We start from the raw sequence: 15,684 nt of genomic DNA on the forward strand, positions 1-15,684 counted from the left end.
GAATTTATGCCCTCTGAGGTGATTATTCTGAGAAAGATGAAGAATCCCATTGGCATTGAGCATGCTCAAACCATTCAAAGCCTTATACACCTCTATCAGATCACCTCGCCGGTGCCTAGTCTCCAAACTCTGTAATTTGCAAAACTTAAGCCTTTCTTCGTAAGAGCAACCCTTTGTTCCATTTACTAATCTTGTTGCCCTTCTCTGTACCCGTTCCAGCAGCTCTACATCCTTCTTGAAATGAGGCCTCCAGACCTGTATACAGTACTCAAGATGTGGCCTTACCATTGCCTTATACAAGGGAATAATCACCTCCTTATCCCTGCTAGAGAAATTCCTGTATATCATTGACAAGACACCATGAGCTACTCTTGCAGCTCGTCTGCACTGCTCAGAGAACTTCATATCTGCCTGCACAATTACCCCCAGGTCCTTTTCATTCTCCACCACTGTCAGTGTAGTACCGCAGAGTTGATACGTTGCTCTGGGGTTACTGTTTCCCATATGCAGCACTTTACATTTGTCGATGTTAAACCTCATTTGCCACCTCTCAGCCCATCTGTTCAACCTTTCCAGATCCTGTTGCAGCAGCATAGCGTCAGTATTGTCCTTAACGACCCTGCCAACCTTTGTATCATCTGCAAACTTGGACATTAAACTTGATATCCCATCATCAATATCATTCATAAACACCGAAAACAACAACGGACCCAACACTGAACCTTGAGGAACTCCACTAATAACATTAGTCCACGTTGAGCAGTGTCCATTGATTACCACTCTCTGTCTTCTGCCACTCAACCATCCCCTTATCCATAGCAGCAATTTGCCTCCAATGCCACACTGCTCCAATTTGTGCAGCAGTCTTCCATGTGCAACAGTATCAAAAGCCTTTCTAAGATCCAAATATATAATATCAAAGTTATTCCCTGCATCCAGTTCTTTTGTGACTACATCATAGTATCCAATCAAATTGGTCAGGCAAGACCTGCCCTTAACAAAACCATGCTGCGTCTGAGCTATAACTGAATTCTTGTCTAGATGAGCCTGCAGTGCTTCTTTAACCAGTGCCTCCATTAATTTACCTGGAACAGAAGTTAAACTAACAGGTCTATAATTACTTGTGTCAGCCTTTGATCCTCCTTTGTGAATTGGGGTTACATTTGCACATCTCCAGTCTATGGGCACCTCCCCTGAGTCCAAAGAAGCTCTCATAATTATGGCTAGGGGTTTGCATACTTCCTTTGCTGCCTCCTTTAATATAACTGGATAGATCCCATCCACCCCAGGTGCCTTTTTTATGTTTATCCTCAACAATCTCTCCTCCACTTTCCTCTCAGTTATTACAAAATCATCCAGCTCACTGCCAATGTTTACTTTACCTACATCATTCTCCTTCCTGAATAACTCCTCATGCGTGAATGTAGATGCAAAATACTCGTTTAGATTGTTAGCCACCTGAGCAGGATCCTCAACTGTTGAACCATCAATATCCAGTGGACCAATCCGATTCATCCCTTTCCTTTTCGAGTTCAAGTATGTAAAGAACTCTTTTCTGTTTTTCTTTGCATCCTTTGCCAAGGATTTTTCATAGTCTGCCTTTGCCTGCCTAATCTCCTTTGTGACTTGGTTACAGACCAACTTATATCTATCATAGGCTTCCATGTCACCCATTAATTTGTATGTATCCCATGCATTTTTCTTCTCTGCCACATGTCTCATTAGTTCATCTGACAACCATTTAGGCCTAAACCTTGAACAATATTTCTTAGTTGGTATGTAAAGCCTGGTAGCCTCCAAGATTAGTTCCTTGAATGCTTCCCATTTTGAGTTTGCTGTTGGTAACATCATCAGTTGGTCCCACTGTATAGAATTTAAATACTGTCTCAGACCATCATAGTCGCCTTTACGAAAACAAAAACCCTTCCCTTTACCTCTGATGGTAGTTACCTCCTTGAGTAAATCCCACTTCAACACACTGTGATCACTGCCACCTAGTGGTTCATTTATCTGCAGGTTCTTAATGCATGAAGAATCACTACTGATAATCAGATCAAGAGTATTGCTCCCTCTTGTTGCCTCACGAACATGCTGATGTAGAAAACAATCATCCAATAAATCCACAAAAGCCTTGCTAGTGTGCGAGTGACCAACCCACAAATTCCAGTCAATATCTGGGAAATTAAAGTCCCCCATTATAAGACTCTCTGATTTACTGGCCCACTCTATTTCCCTGTACAATATCTTATTATACTCATCAGAGTCATTAGGCCTATAGCACACTCCTACTCTCAATTTTGATTTCCCTATGCTTATGTCACACCAAACTGACTCGACACTGCCCTGTCCATCGATGTCGACTGGCTTCACTTCCTTGGACTTTATGTGTTTCTTAATTAATAGCATAACCCCTCCTCCCCTCCTGTCCTGTCTATCCTTTCTATACACATTGTATTCCCCAAATTCCAGTTCCGCATTACTTATATCTGTGTGACACCACGTCTCTGATATCCCAACAATATCTGCCTTTGATGTTTTGAGCAATACCTCAAATTCATCAAATTTATTTACCAAACTCCTAGCATTGGTGTACACGCAGGTATACATGCACCTGTTTCTATTCTTAGCTACCCTAACACAACCCATGTGTTTACTTGTACCGCAATGACTACCAGCAGTCTCTGAAATATCCTGCATCTTGTTTTTCAGACTTCTGCTCATTTCAATAGAAGCAGTGCAAGAATCACTTCCACCTCTGCCACTGGCTACTGTTAATCTATTAGTCCTTGTATCCCCCCCAACTAGCAGTTTTCCGACCCACCTAACACTGCCTCGACAGCATCAGCAAAAATTCTTGCACCCTTTCTATTTAAGTGTATGCCATCCCTGTAGAAGCAATCTCTCCTGTTAACAAGTACAGTCCAGGCTGAAAAAAATTCTACCCCTTTATGTTTAACTTTTTAACCTTCTAAATATTAAACAACCAAAAATCAAATCTGCATAATTAAGTTCTTAAAACTATTCCTTTACTACAGATCATTACTACTTCTTTAGCATGTGCAATGTTTGTTAAGCAAAAATCTTCCAAATTATCATAACAATAACATTCTGGATTTAGGAGCAAGTGAATGAATGTCCACCATAGAATAGTTTCATTCCCAAAAAAAAATAAAAGGATTTACTGGTTATTGCTCGTGAATGTCCTATTACACTATCAACCATACTGAGTGATAACTTTCTAAAAAAATATTTGATTCTAAGGCTTCAGTTATAGTTGAAGCAAGTAGGGTAGTAGTAATATATTGCCATTGGTTGGAATTATGTATTCTTCAAATAGGCCTCTGGGGTTGGGAATGTTCATGTTCACAATGACTGCATGATCCTACACCAACTGTTATAAACTTTTATTGAATAAAATAAAATAAATTAGAGTTGTTAAGATGATAATAATAATAAAATGAAATAAAATAAGTAAAATGAATGGGGCAATTACACCGGATAAAACTGATAGAATAAGATACCTGTCTGTATAATAAAAATAAAATACAATAAAATAAAATAAAATAAAATAAAACACTGGATAAAAGCAATAAAACACTGATAAAAGTGATAAAACACTGAAGCTCTCAGAGGCGTCCACCTCCTTTTTCAACAGTGAAGCTTAATATACAGTACATCCTTAAATATCAGACATGTGTTTCTACAGGAACACGGGCAGTATTCTCCATAATCGCACTGGAACCAGAAATGGCTCCAGAGCATGCCAGGCAGAACCGTTCATCCCCTCTTCGAGGCAGTGGTTCTTGAACAGGATAAACAGTTCCGCCTGGCACACTCCCGAGCCATTTCCGGTTCCAGCTATTAACAGACAGGGGAGTCTGCATTCATCCCCCTCTCAGAGGCGGTGGTTCTTGAACAGGATGAACAGTTCTGCCTGGCATGCTCCTGAGCCATTTCCAATTCCAGTGCTCATATGGAAAATATTGTCCATGCTCCTGTAGGAGCATGTGCTGTGAATCATTGAGCCTGCTGATATTTAAAGATATACTGTACGTTAAGCTTCACTGTTGAAAAAGGAGGCAGACACCTCTGAAAGCTTCGGTGTTTTATTGCTTTTATCCGTTGTTTTATTTTTATTGTACAGACAGGTATCTTATTTTATCAGTTTTATCTGGTGTAATTGCACACTTCATTTTACTTATTTTATTTCGTTTCATTTTATTATTATTATCTTAACAACTCTAATTTATTTTTTATTATTTTATTCAATAAAAGTTTATAATGGGTGGTGTAGGATCGTGCAGTCATTGTGAACATGGATTTATGTAAATTGATTCCAACCAACATCTGAATCACTTAAAGTGATTCCATCTAATGGCAGTGATGTGACTGATATCCATTATCAACTACATAAACTTGACTAGGATCAAGTGCACGTACCATGTTCCCCTCTGAGAAATGCTCAGACAGAGGGGAGTCTTGAACACCTTCATCTTGAATACAGTCAAAGCTCTTTATAGCAACCCTCTTTTTAATGTCCCAACACATTATAATGTGCTATGTGGTTGGTCCCAGCCAATTTCTCATTAACCTGATTCTGTTTTACATTCTGCATGACAACCTTGAAAATAAAAGTATTTCTCTATAAAGACCATAAATTTCTACCTCTTAATCTGAATTTTTACTTTTTTATTACAATATTCACATTTAAAAATGACAAAATGCTTCAAATATATTGAAGTAATTGCAGCCTGACCATGAGAAATCATTTGTTTGTGTGTTTGGGGATTTATTAGGTACATTGATATCTGTGACCATAGTGTGCCAAGAAATCATTTGTAAAGATTTCCCATACTTTTTTCTTGCATCGTGGTAATGAAATGAATATCAGCTATAAGTTCATTTCATTAGTCAGAGAGTGTTTTTATTGGTTATTCACTCCAAGAAAGTGGATAATGCTAGGATTGTGCATTCTAAGACTAACATTGCCAAACAGGTTGCCAAATAGTGAATAGAGTACTCTTAGGAACTATTCTGAAAGATTGAAAGTTTAGAGAAATCTGCTGCACTGGGTAGGATTCAAGCATGAAAGGCGAAGTATCCAGATCTTGAAAAGGTACTTTTGAAATTGCTAATGATGATAATGTGTGCAGAAAATGTTCCCGTAGATTAGGGGTTCCCAACGGGGTCGATGATAATTTGAAAGGAGTCGGTGAACCTTTAGGGGTCTTTTGGGGATCAATGAACTATTAGTGGTTGACTGATTTTTTTTGATTTGATTTGGTAGTTGTTGGCGCATCGGCTTCTGTGGCCATATTGCACCTCCCAAGGTTTTTGCAGTACTTTGATCCAAGCCCGAGGCGGGAATCGAACCCGCGACCTTTGGGTTGCCGGGCAGGTACTTTACCCACTCGGCTAGCCCGGTCGGCTAGTGGTTGACTGAGGGTTGATTAAATAAGAACTATGTTGTATTATTATATTTAATTTTTTTTATACATTTTTCTTAACTAAATTCATTTATTTTAAAATTTTCGTATTGTTCAGAAGTCTGGTTTAGTGTTTTTGTGCAACTAGCATGTTGTACAATGGTATACGGGTCCTTTAGGTCACCTACTGTTCACTTGAACACTACGTGACCATCAAGTGCAATTTCTCTTGTTTCAGTGACCAGAGTTATAGTATGTATTTAGAGTGCAACGAGTAAGGTAAAAATTTAAACATACATTAGTTTTATATTTATTTTATGTTAGATGCAGTTTATAAAAATATATTAATTTGTGCGAATAGATTTAAGTATATATATAATAATTATTTATCAGATGTGATTGCTTCATTATTTTTGATTATTTTTATTTAATAAATTTAATTTAATAAAGGAATTTAATAAATATGTCAGTACCAAAAAGAAAGTGCCGGCAGTATTCCCAAGAAAATTTAAGCTTAGGGTTTATTTCTATGCTGGGAAATGATACAATGCCTCTATGCCTCATCTGTGAAAAAACATTTACTAACGATGCTATGAAGCCATCAAAGATGAAAGAGCACATTGAAAGAATGCATTCTAATAAAAAAGAAAATAATTTAAAGTATTTGAAAAATTTAAAAGAAAAATTTATTTTACTTTCAGAGATGGGACTTAAGTAATTTTTTAAATCATCCACTTCTAAAAATGTTGAAGGTGGAATGGAAAGATCTTACAACATATCACTTTTAATTGCAAAAAGAGGATATCCTCATACAGTTGGTGAAAAATTAATTTTACCTGCAGTAAGAGAGGTAATAAGTACTGTAATGAAGATAGACCCAGATCTGATATTAAAAAATATTCCGCTGAGTAATAACACAGTGCAACGTTGCATCGATGAAATGGCCGAGGATATTAAAAAGTCTTTATTATTTGATCTACAAACAAATAAATTCGCTATTCAGTTAGATGAGGCAACTTTCGGAAGGCGCATTATAGCTATAGTAGCTTATGCACCATTAAACTCCCATAACAATAACAGCAACTTTCGGAAGAATGAGCATATTGATGATTTATGTTCACTATTATAACCCAAGAAAAGAAGAAATAACAGAAGAATTTCTTACTGCTGAGAAAATAGAGACTTACACCACAGGTGAAATTATTTTTGATTGTTTTGAAAAATTTTTAGACAAATATTAAATACCTGTTTCCAATGTTAATTGTGGTGGCTTGTAATGGAGCACCTGCAGTGATTGGTAAATATAGAGGAATTTTAGCTCATCTGAAGAAAAAAAAGTCCAGAACGTTTGAACAGTGCATTGTGTTTTGCACAGACATTTAGTTGCAAAAAAAGTTAATGAAAAACTTCATGATGTTCTAGATTTGCGCATGAAAACTATGAATATTATAAAATTGAAATCTTTAAATGATCATCTTTTTGCACAATTGTGTGATAGCAATGACAAAATATATAATAATTTGTTGTTTCACTCAGATGTGCACTGGCTGTCCAAAGGCAATTATTTACAGAGATTAGTTGAAATTTTTGATACAGTTGTAGAATTTCTCCTTCAAATTGATGAACTTATGGGAATGCAATTATTAGATTTAAAAAGGCATATATTTTACTTAGCAGATATGTTTTCCCAATTTAACAATATCCAAAATAAGTTGCAAGGAAAAGATATTAATCTTATTCAAGCATGGACAATTATTCTTGGGTTTCATTCTAAAATTGATCTTTTTTTATCCACACTAAACCAATCAGATTTTCGTTATTTTGAAAATTTAAGACAACTGTTTATTCTCGAAAAAGATAAAATTTCTGCTGACGATATACTATTATATACCAATTATTTGAAAAAAATTGAAAGAAGATATGAATGTTCGCTTTAAAGATCTCAAAAACTTGGATGTACCATCATGGATTGTTGAGCCATTTGAATGAGACATAACTGGAATTGATATTTCTTTACAAGAAGAATTAATTGAAATTAGAGAAGATCTCGAGTTAAAAGTTGTGTTCAAAACAAATGGATATGCAAAATTTTGGAATTCAAAAAATATACGGCAAAAATGCCCAGGATTAAAACATTTATTCTTATTTAGTGGAGGCAGGTTTTAGCCACCTGAATAATTTATTAAGAAAAAGTAGTAGATTAAATATATCAGAATGTGGAGATTTATGAATAATATTAAGTAATTTTGAACCAAACATTTCAAACATTATATCTAACTAAACATCAAGCCCATCTCATTAATAATATAAATATGATATTATTTTCTTTTATTTTTATATACTTTTTGGTACTATTATTCATAAATATTTTTTTACGTTTCCTATTTACTATTACTGACTTCATACTTGTATGTAATATTATTTTGTACAACGAATTATTATTTGAACATTTTGCTTATTTCAATCAGTCAAACAAAATTTTATTAGAGCTAATATAATACACCACTGATTAAAAAATCCAAACCCTTATCATAATTATCTTGAAATTTTTAACAATATGTGTTTTGGGTGCTATATAGAGGAAAATGCCCACTTTAAGAATTCTGTTTGTTTCCATTGAAGATAATTAGGAATTAAAAAAAGTCAAAAATTTTGTGTTGAAGACTAAAAAAAAAAGTTTAAAATTCTACTTGTACATAGATTGTCCTTCCATCTGAACAAAATCTAAATTTAACGCTTTTTATATAGTACAGGTCGATCATCACTAATCCGGCCACTGGTAATCCGGTTCCACTGCTAATTTGGACATAATTTCTGTGAACGTAATTTCAAATTTCCCGGGTCAGCGTACCGACCTGCTGCTACTGTTTTGGTGGTGTTGGTTGCAGCATCAGCTGTTGGTGTGAACTCGTAAACACTGGCAAGCCATTCCCACTTGTTTTTCTGCATTTATTATTATAACCTGCTCACATTTAGCCCCAGCCGTGGTTCCAGTCCATAAAGGAAGTGCCTCTCGTGGTGTAAAGTGCAAACACCGTACGTTGTCCATAACAGATAAAGTTGAACTTCTGAAAAAACTCAACAGCGGTGTGTCTGTGAGAAGTTTAACTCTGCTTAATTGTAAATTCCAGCAATTTCTCTCAGTTCCTCTTATCTTAGTAATTTTCTTTTAGCCATTCCTTTTTAGATTTTTTTTTTTTTACAACACACTTATACAAACTTGCGGAAAAACACAACACAATATGATGGATAATACAACACGCTAACGAACTTGTTTTCACAAAATCTCTAACAGTACTGACAAACTTATTGCAATATTTCAAAGTTTATTTTATCGTAATTAGTTTTATTGCAGTGCTCGCTGCACGTGCATATTTATGCACGTGCAGTGAGCATAAATATTTATATTCATATTTATATTCATGCCGTAATATTTATGCCGTAATAGCGTCACACGTATGTAGCCGACACGGCTTCTCAAGAAATAAAGTAACCAACATATGTGGCCACGTTGGCCACATATATGCGACATAAAAAAAGACTTCTTTTTTTTTATATATATATTTTAAATGAAAAAACGACAACACTGACATTACAATATTTATTTTAGAATTACTAATCAAATTATTTCCTAAATATTTTTTGGCCCCTGGGGAATTTTTTCCTTAAACTAGCTTGACAATCACGTGTTAAAGGTGGTTAGCTGTTGGGTAAAATGTATGTGCTAAAATAACCACAAATAACCATCTGGCAAACTCACTAATCCGGCACACCACAGGTCCCAACGCTGCCGGATTAGTGATGGTCGACCTGTATACACATATCGTTTTAGAGTAATAGTAATAATTAAGTTTTAAAGGGGGATCGATGGAAATTTTTTTTTCTTGTAAAGGGTCAATGCTTGAAAAACGTTGGGAACCCCTGCCGTAGATGGTAATGTTTTTAAAGCTAAGGTTGAATCATTTGCTCATCAAATGGATATGGAAGAATTTAAAAGTTCAGATGGATAGTTCCAAAAATTCAAAAATTCTTTGAAAGACAGGTCAAGACTCGTCATGACCTGTCTTTCAAAGAAATGTAGCAAAAATGCAGCCATGGTCATTAGCATTAGCATTAGCATTAGTACAGGCATTTGATGCAAGAAAGCAAGCTTATGCAGCATCAGCCAAAAAAAAAAAAAAAAAACCACTTCCACTTCACCCCTCTGATCGTCTGATCGTTCAAAATACCTGTCCAGCTGAGCCTTAAACTTATTTAGGCTATCAACCTCCACGACAAGGGATGGAAGTCTGTTCCACCAACCAACTACCCGCTGGCTAAAGGCAAATTTCCGCACATCTATCCTACATCTGTCTTTCCTCAATTTGAATTTATGCCCTCTCAGGTGATTATTCTGAGCTAAAGGAAGAATCCCATCAGCATTGAGCATGCTCAACCCATTCAAGACTTTATACACCTCTATCAGATCACCTCGCTGGTGCCTAGTCTCCAGACACTGTAATTTGCAAAACTTAAGCCTTTCTTCGTAAGAGCACCCCTTTGTTCCATTCACTAATCTTGTTGCCCTTCTCTGTACTCGTTCCAGCAGCTCTACATCCTTCTTGAAATGAGGCCTCCAGACCTGTATACAGTACTCTAGGTGTGTGGCCTGACCTTATACAAGGGAATAATCACCTCCTTATCCCTGCTGGAAAAATTTCTATATATCATTGACAATACTCCATGAGCTACTCTTGCAGCCTGTCTGCACTGCTCAGAGAACTTCATATCCGCCTGCACAACCACCCCCAAGTCCCTTTCATTCTCTACCACTGTCAGTGTAGTACCACAGAGTTGATGCGTTGCTCTGGGGTTGCTGTTTCCCATGTGTAGTACTTTACATTTGTCAATGTTAAACTTCATTTGCCACCTCTCAGCCCATCTGCTCAACCTTTCCAGATCCTGTTGCAGCAGCATAGTGTCAGTAGTGTCCTTGACAACCCTGCCAACCTTTGTATCGTCTGCAAACTTGGACATTAAGCTTGATATACCATCATCAGTATCATTTATAAATACAGAAAACAATAATGGACCCAACACTGAGCCCTGAGGGACTCCACTAATAACATTAATCCACGATGAGCAGTGTCCATTGATTACCACTCTCTGTCTTCTCCCCCTCAACCACCCCTTTATCCATAGCAGCAATTTGCCTCCAGTGTCACACTGCTCCAATTTGTGTAGCAGTCTTCCATGTGCAACGGTATCAAAAGCCTTTCTAAGATCCAAGTATATAATATCAAAGGTATTCCCTGCACCAGTCTTTTGTGACTGCATCATAGTATCCAATCAAATTGGTCAGGCAAGACTTCCCCTTAACAAAACCATGCTGTGTCCGAGCTATAACTGAAGTCTTGTCTAAATGATCCTGCAGTGCTTCTTTAACCAGTGCCTCCATTAATTTTCCTGGAACAGAAGTTAAGCTCACAGGTCTATAATTACTTGTGTCAGCCTTTGATCCTCCTTTGTGAATTGGGGTCACATTTGCACATTTCCAGTCTATGGGTACCTCCCCTGAGTCCAAGGAAGCTCTCATAATTATGGCTAAGGGTTTGCTTACTTCCTTTGCTGCCTCCTTTAATATAACTGGATAGATCCCATCCACCCCAGGTGCCTTTCTTGTGTTTATCTTCAACAATTTCTCCTCCACTTTACTCCCAGTTATTTCAAGATTCTGTAGCTTACTGCTAGAGTTGAATACACCTCTGGCATTCCCCTCGCTGAATAACTCCTCATGTGTGAATGTCGATGCAAAATATTGATTTAGTTTGTTAGCTACCTGAGCAGGATTATCAACAGTTGACCCATCAATATCAAGTGGACCAATCTGATTCATCCCCTTCCTTCTAGAGTTTACATAAGTAAAGAACTCTTTGCTGTTTTTTTTATGCATCCCTTGCCAAGGATTTCTCATAATCTGCCTTCGCCTGCCTAACCTCCTTTGTAACTTGGTTGCATATCAACTTGTATCTATCATAGGCTTCTGTGTCATGTGTTAATTTGTAAGTATCCCATGCATTTTTCTTCTCTGCCATATGCCTCATTAGTTCATCTGACGTCCATTTTGGCCTAAACCTTGAACAATATTTTTTAGTTGGTATGTAAAGCCTAGTAGCTTCCAAGATAAGTTCTTTGAATGCTTCCCATTTTGAATTTGCTGTTGGTAACATCATCAGTTGGTCCCACTGTATAGAATTTAAATACTGTCTCAGTCCATCGTAGTCGCCTTTACGGAAGCAATAACCCTTCCCTTTACCCCTAATGATAATTACCTCTTTGAGTAAATCCCACTTCAGCACACTGTGATCACTGCCACCTAGTGGTTCATTTATCTGCAGATTCTTAATGCATGAAGAATCACTGCTGATAATCAAATCAAGAGTATTACTCCCTCTAGTTGCCTCCCGAACATGCTGATGTAGAAAACAATCATCCAATAAATCCACAAAAGCCCTGCTTGTGTGTGAGTGACCAGCCCCCAAATTCCAGTCAATATCTGGGAAATTAAAATCTCCCATTATAAGAGTCTCTGATTTACTGGATCACTCTATTTCCCTTTACAGTTTCTTATTATACTCATCAGAGTCATTAGGCCTATAGCACACTCCTACTCTCAATTTTGATCTCCCAATGCTTATGTCACACCAAACTGACTCAACACTGCACTGTCCAGCGATGTCGACTGGCTTCACTTCCCTGGTTTTTATGTGTTTCTTAACTAATAGCATAACCCCTCCCCTTTCCTATCCTGTCTATCCTTTCTGTAGACGTTGTACTCCCCAAATTCCAGTTCTGCATCCCTTATATCTGTGTGACACCACATCTCTGATATCCCAACAATATCTGCCTTTGATGTTTTGAGCAATACCTCAAATTCATCAAATTTGTTTACTAAACTCCTAGCATTGGTGTACACGCAAGTATACCTGCACCTGTTTCTATTCTTAGCTACTCTAACACAACCCATGTGTTTACTTGTAACGCAATGGCTCCCAGCAGTCTCTGAAATATCAAGCATCTTGTTTTTCAGACTTCTGCTCATTCTAATAGAAGCAGTGCAAGAATCTCTTTCACCTCTGCCAGTGGCTACTGTCAATCTATTGGTCTCTGTCTCCCCCCAAGCTAGCAGTTTTCCGACCCACCTAACACTGCCTCGATAGCATCAGCAAATATTCTTGCACCCTTTCTATTTAAGTGTATCCCATCCCTGTAGAAGCAATCTCTCCTGTTAACAAGTACAGTCCAGGCTGAAAAAAATTCTACCCCTTGAGCCTTGCACAATCTTTCCAGGGCTGAATTGATCGACAAGGCTCTCATCATATACTCCCTCCTATCGTGTCTGGGCAGAATTGCAGACACTTTCAAATTCAACCCTAATTCTCGGCTTTTGTTCAACAGTGACCTGTACTTGTTAAGTGATTCTGCCGGTCTCCTACTCTTAATATCATTAGTGCCAACGTGTACAACTGTATCACCTTTTGTGCCCTTAAAAGATGATATTCGCTCTACAACGTCATCAACCTTTGCCCCTGGCAGACATACCCTGGTCCTGTTCCACCTATCCTTTTTACAAAGCATGTTCCCCGTTTCCCTGACAATAGAGTCACCAACAACTACTAGTTCCTTCGGGACCAGCGCATTCTGCCTTGGGGGTTGCCTCTGTGTCACGTAATGCCCAAGTGCAAGCTCTGTCGTTGATGTGGGCAGCTGAGAGCTTGATGGGCCCCTCAATTTAGTTTCTTCGAGGGCATCCACCCTGTCCTTCAAAAGCTCTCATATAGGCCCACAAGAACGCTGAGTTGTTGCCTGATATCGATATACTCCTTGCATCGTGCACACACAAAGACATCCCCCATGGCAGTATCATGTCCAGTATCATGTCATTGATACTACAAATGAATGGAAGGAAAATCGTTTAAGAAAAGCTACCGAAGAATGCCATTAAACAAAATTGTGCTATGCCTTGAAAGCAAAGTCAATGTGAAATCGACATCCTGTAAGCAATGTATTTGTGTTTCAGAATGGGACAAAGTTGATGAAAAAGTGATCACCAGCTGCTGCTGCTTCAAACATGCTGGATTTACCTCCTTGAATGATGCAATGTGTGAAGAACAGTCTAATAATAGGGAAGCAATATTTGATCATGTGTCATCACCTAAACTTACAGGAAAACTTAAACTTCAAAGATTATGCAGAAGTGGATATGGGCATTGATGTTTTCGGATATGCACAAATTAAGATCAACTCATCGCAGGTGTAATGGAATCTTCTGATGAAATTTGTAGTGACGAAGATGAGGACCCTACTGTGGTTGAACAAGAAGTTTCAGTGAAAGATGTTCATCAGGGATTATAACTTTTACGTCGATTTTTTTCAAGCGCAGCCTAACTACGAAAGTCAAATAACTGCTATTGTGCACCTTCATAATTCTCTTTTAAAACATGCTCTACCATTGATACAGCATGTTTTTACAGATTATTTTAAAGTATGAAACAATTCACTTGTTAGGTCTTGATAGGTTTGTAGCCTATTAGTTAAATTTACAATTTAATTGTAACCTTGCGCCTCCGTAGCCAGGTGGGTAGGAGTGGCAGTGCGTAGCACACGCTTCTTGATTAGCCCGGGGTTCGAGCCCGTGACCACCAAATACGGAGAATGCAGAAAGGTCAGGGAATGACCACTGCATATTCCCGGAGCAATATGGCCTTAGTTGCTAATGTTCCTAAAAAAAACCAAATAACAATAACAAACAATTGTAACCTTACTGCACTCTGCAATCAATGAAAAATTTACAATCATAATTTTCTTGTTTAATACTGTAGTACATATTATAAATAAGATTATACTATATTGTATTAGTAGAATTACATTAAATGTTCAAGTTTTTACTTGTTTTGTTGCTGATTTTATGAACAATCGATATAACATTCTTCTGATATAATGACTGTTTTTCTCATTCCCCTACAGGGTCGTTATAGTATCGAGCTTCGACTGTAGATGCAAAACATTTGTATATGAGGTCTTGCATGCTCCTCTAATTTCATTTCACTTTGTTCACTTGAGTCAGGCCAGTCTATATGATAAAGTACCCTGCTCTATGTGAACAACGATAAGGGTGATTTCACCTGTGAGACTATTGAAAAAATCTCACAGGTGAAACCACCCAAAATGAAATAATATAGTATTGTAGTAAAGAAACTGAAATAATATAATTTTGAGGTAAAAAGGGCAAAGTTCAAAATATTTAAAACCTAAACAAATTTGAATCACCTCATTTACTCAAATTTTATCCTGTCTCTCCTCAGTGGCTTCCAAATTTGTCCCTGTTGGTTTTAGATATTTTGGCCTTTACCTCTTTGAATCAAAAAATTGTATTATTTTGCAGTTATTTGGCCATATTTCTGTTTTAATGTTTAGACACACACTCTCCACCCATCACTCACTGAAACTGCAACCCTGTTTGGAGTTTCAACATATGACTGTATATTGGGATTTTCCAATAATCAAATAACATCCATTCATGGTTCAAAACAGCTTATTGATATGACAGGCCAATGAACGCCAATGAAACTTGTGCAGAGTAATAGAAAGGCTAAAGTCAGTCAAATAACAACCCACTATAACAGTGGTAACCACAGAGGATTTTCAGAAGATACAATTTGTTGTATCTTGTTACAGATGGGGTATCACAGCTGTGGACTGAACTGTATTTCACTCCTGTCAAAATAACAAGAAGGGACAATTATATTGCACTCAGAATGTCTACATTGGACAGTGAGGAATTGGAAGAGAATTGCTTAGTCTGGTGAATCCTGGTTCCAATTGTTTCACAAGGGGATCAGAAATATGTAGAAAACAACGAGTCCACAGAACTATCCTGCCTGGTGTTCAGCATTGCAGGCTGGTGGCAGTAGTTTAATGGTACAGGGAGCATTTTTGTGGTGCACAATGGGACATTTGATACAGTGGAGCAACATTTGGATGCTACAAGTTTAAATTGTCAAGCTAAGGCAGATTATAAGAAGTCTTTGTCTAAGAATGCAAAGAAAAGTATCAGAAATTTTTTTGCTTATGTTGACACTAGAAGGAAAGGGATGAATCATGTCCCACTAGTTATGAATGGCATAACTATTGATGATTATATTCAGGTTGCTGGCAAATAAAATAAATATTTTGCATCTATATTTACTCTTGAAATTTTCAGGAATGGGAATATCAG

General features: G+C 37.3%; 1 protein-coding gene across 1 annotated transcript in view; it reads left to right on the forward strand.

Annotated features, from left to right (window-relative positions):
• LOC150084233 (intraflagellar transport protein 81 homolog) overlaps window positions 1-15,684 on the forward strand; it is a 224,292-nt gene that overhangs the window by 72,886 nt on the left and 135,722 nt on the right. The gene's annotated exons all lie outside the window — the stretch shown is intronic.

This window comes from Mastigoproctus giganteus, chromosome 6, assembly GCF_048544385.1.
Source record: "Mastigoproctus giganteus isolate SK-2022 chromosome 6, ASM4854438v1, whole genome shotgun sequence".
NCBI lineage: Eukaryota > Metazoa > Arthropoda > Arachnida > Uropygi > Thelyphonidae > Mastigoproctus > Mastigoproctus giganteus.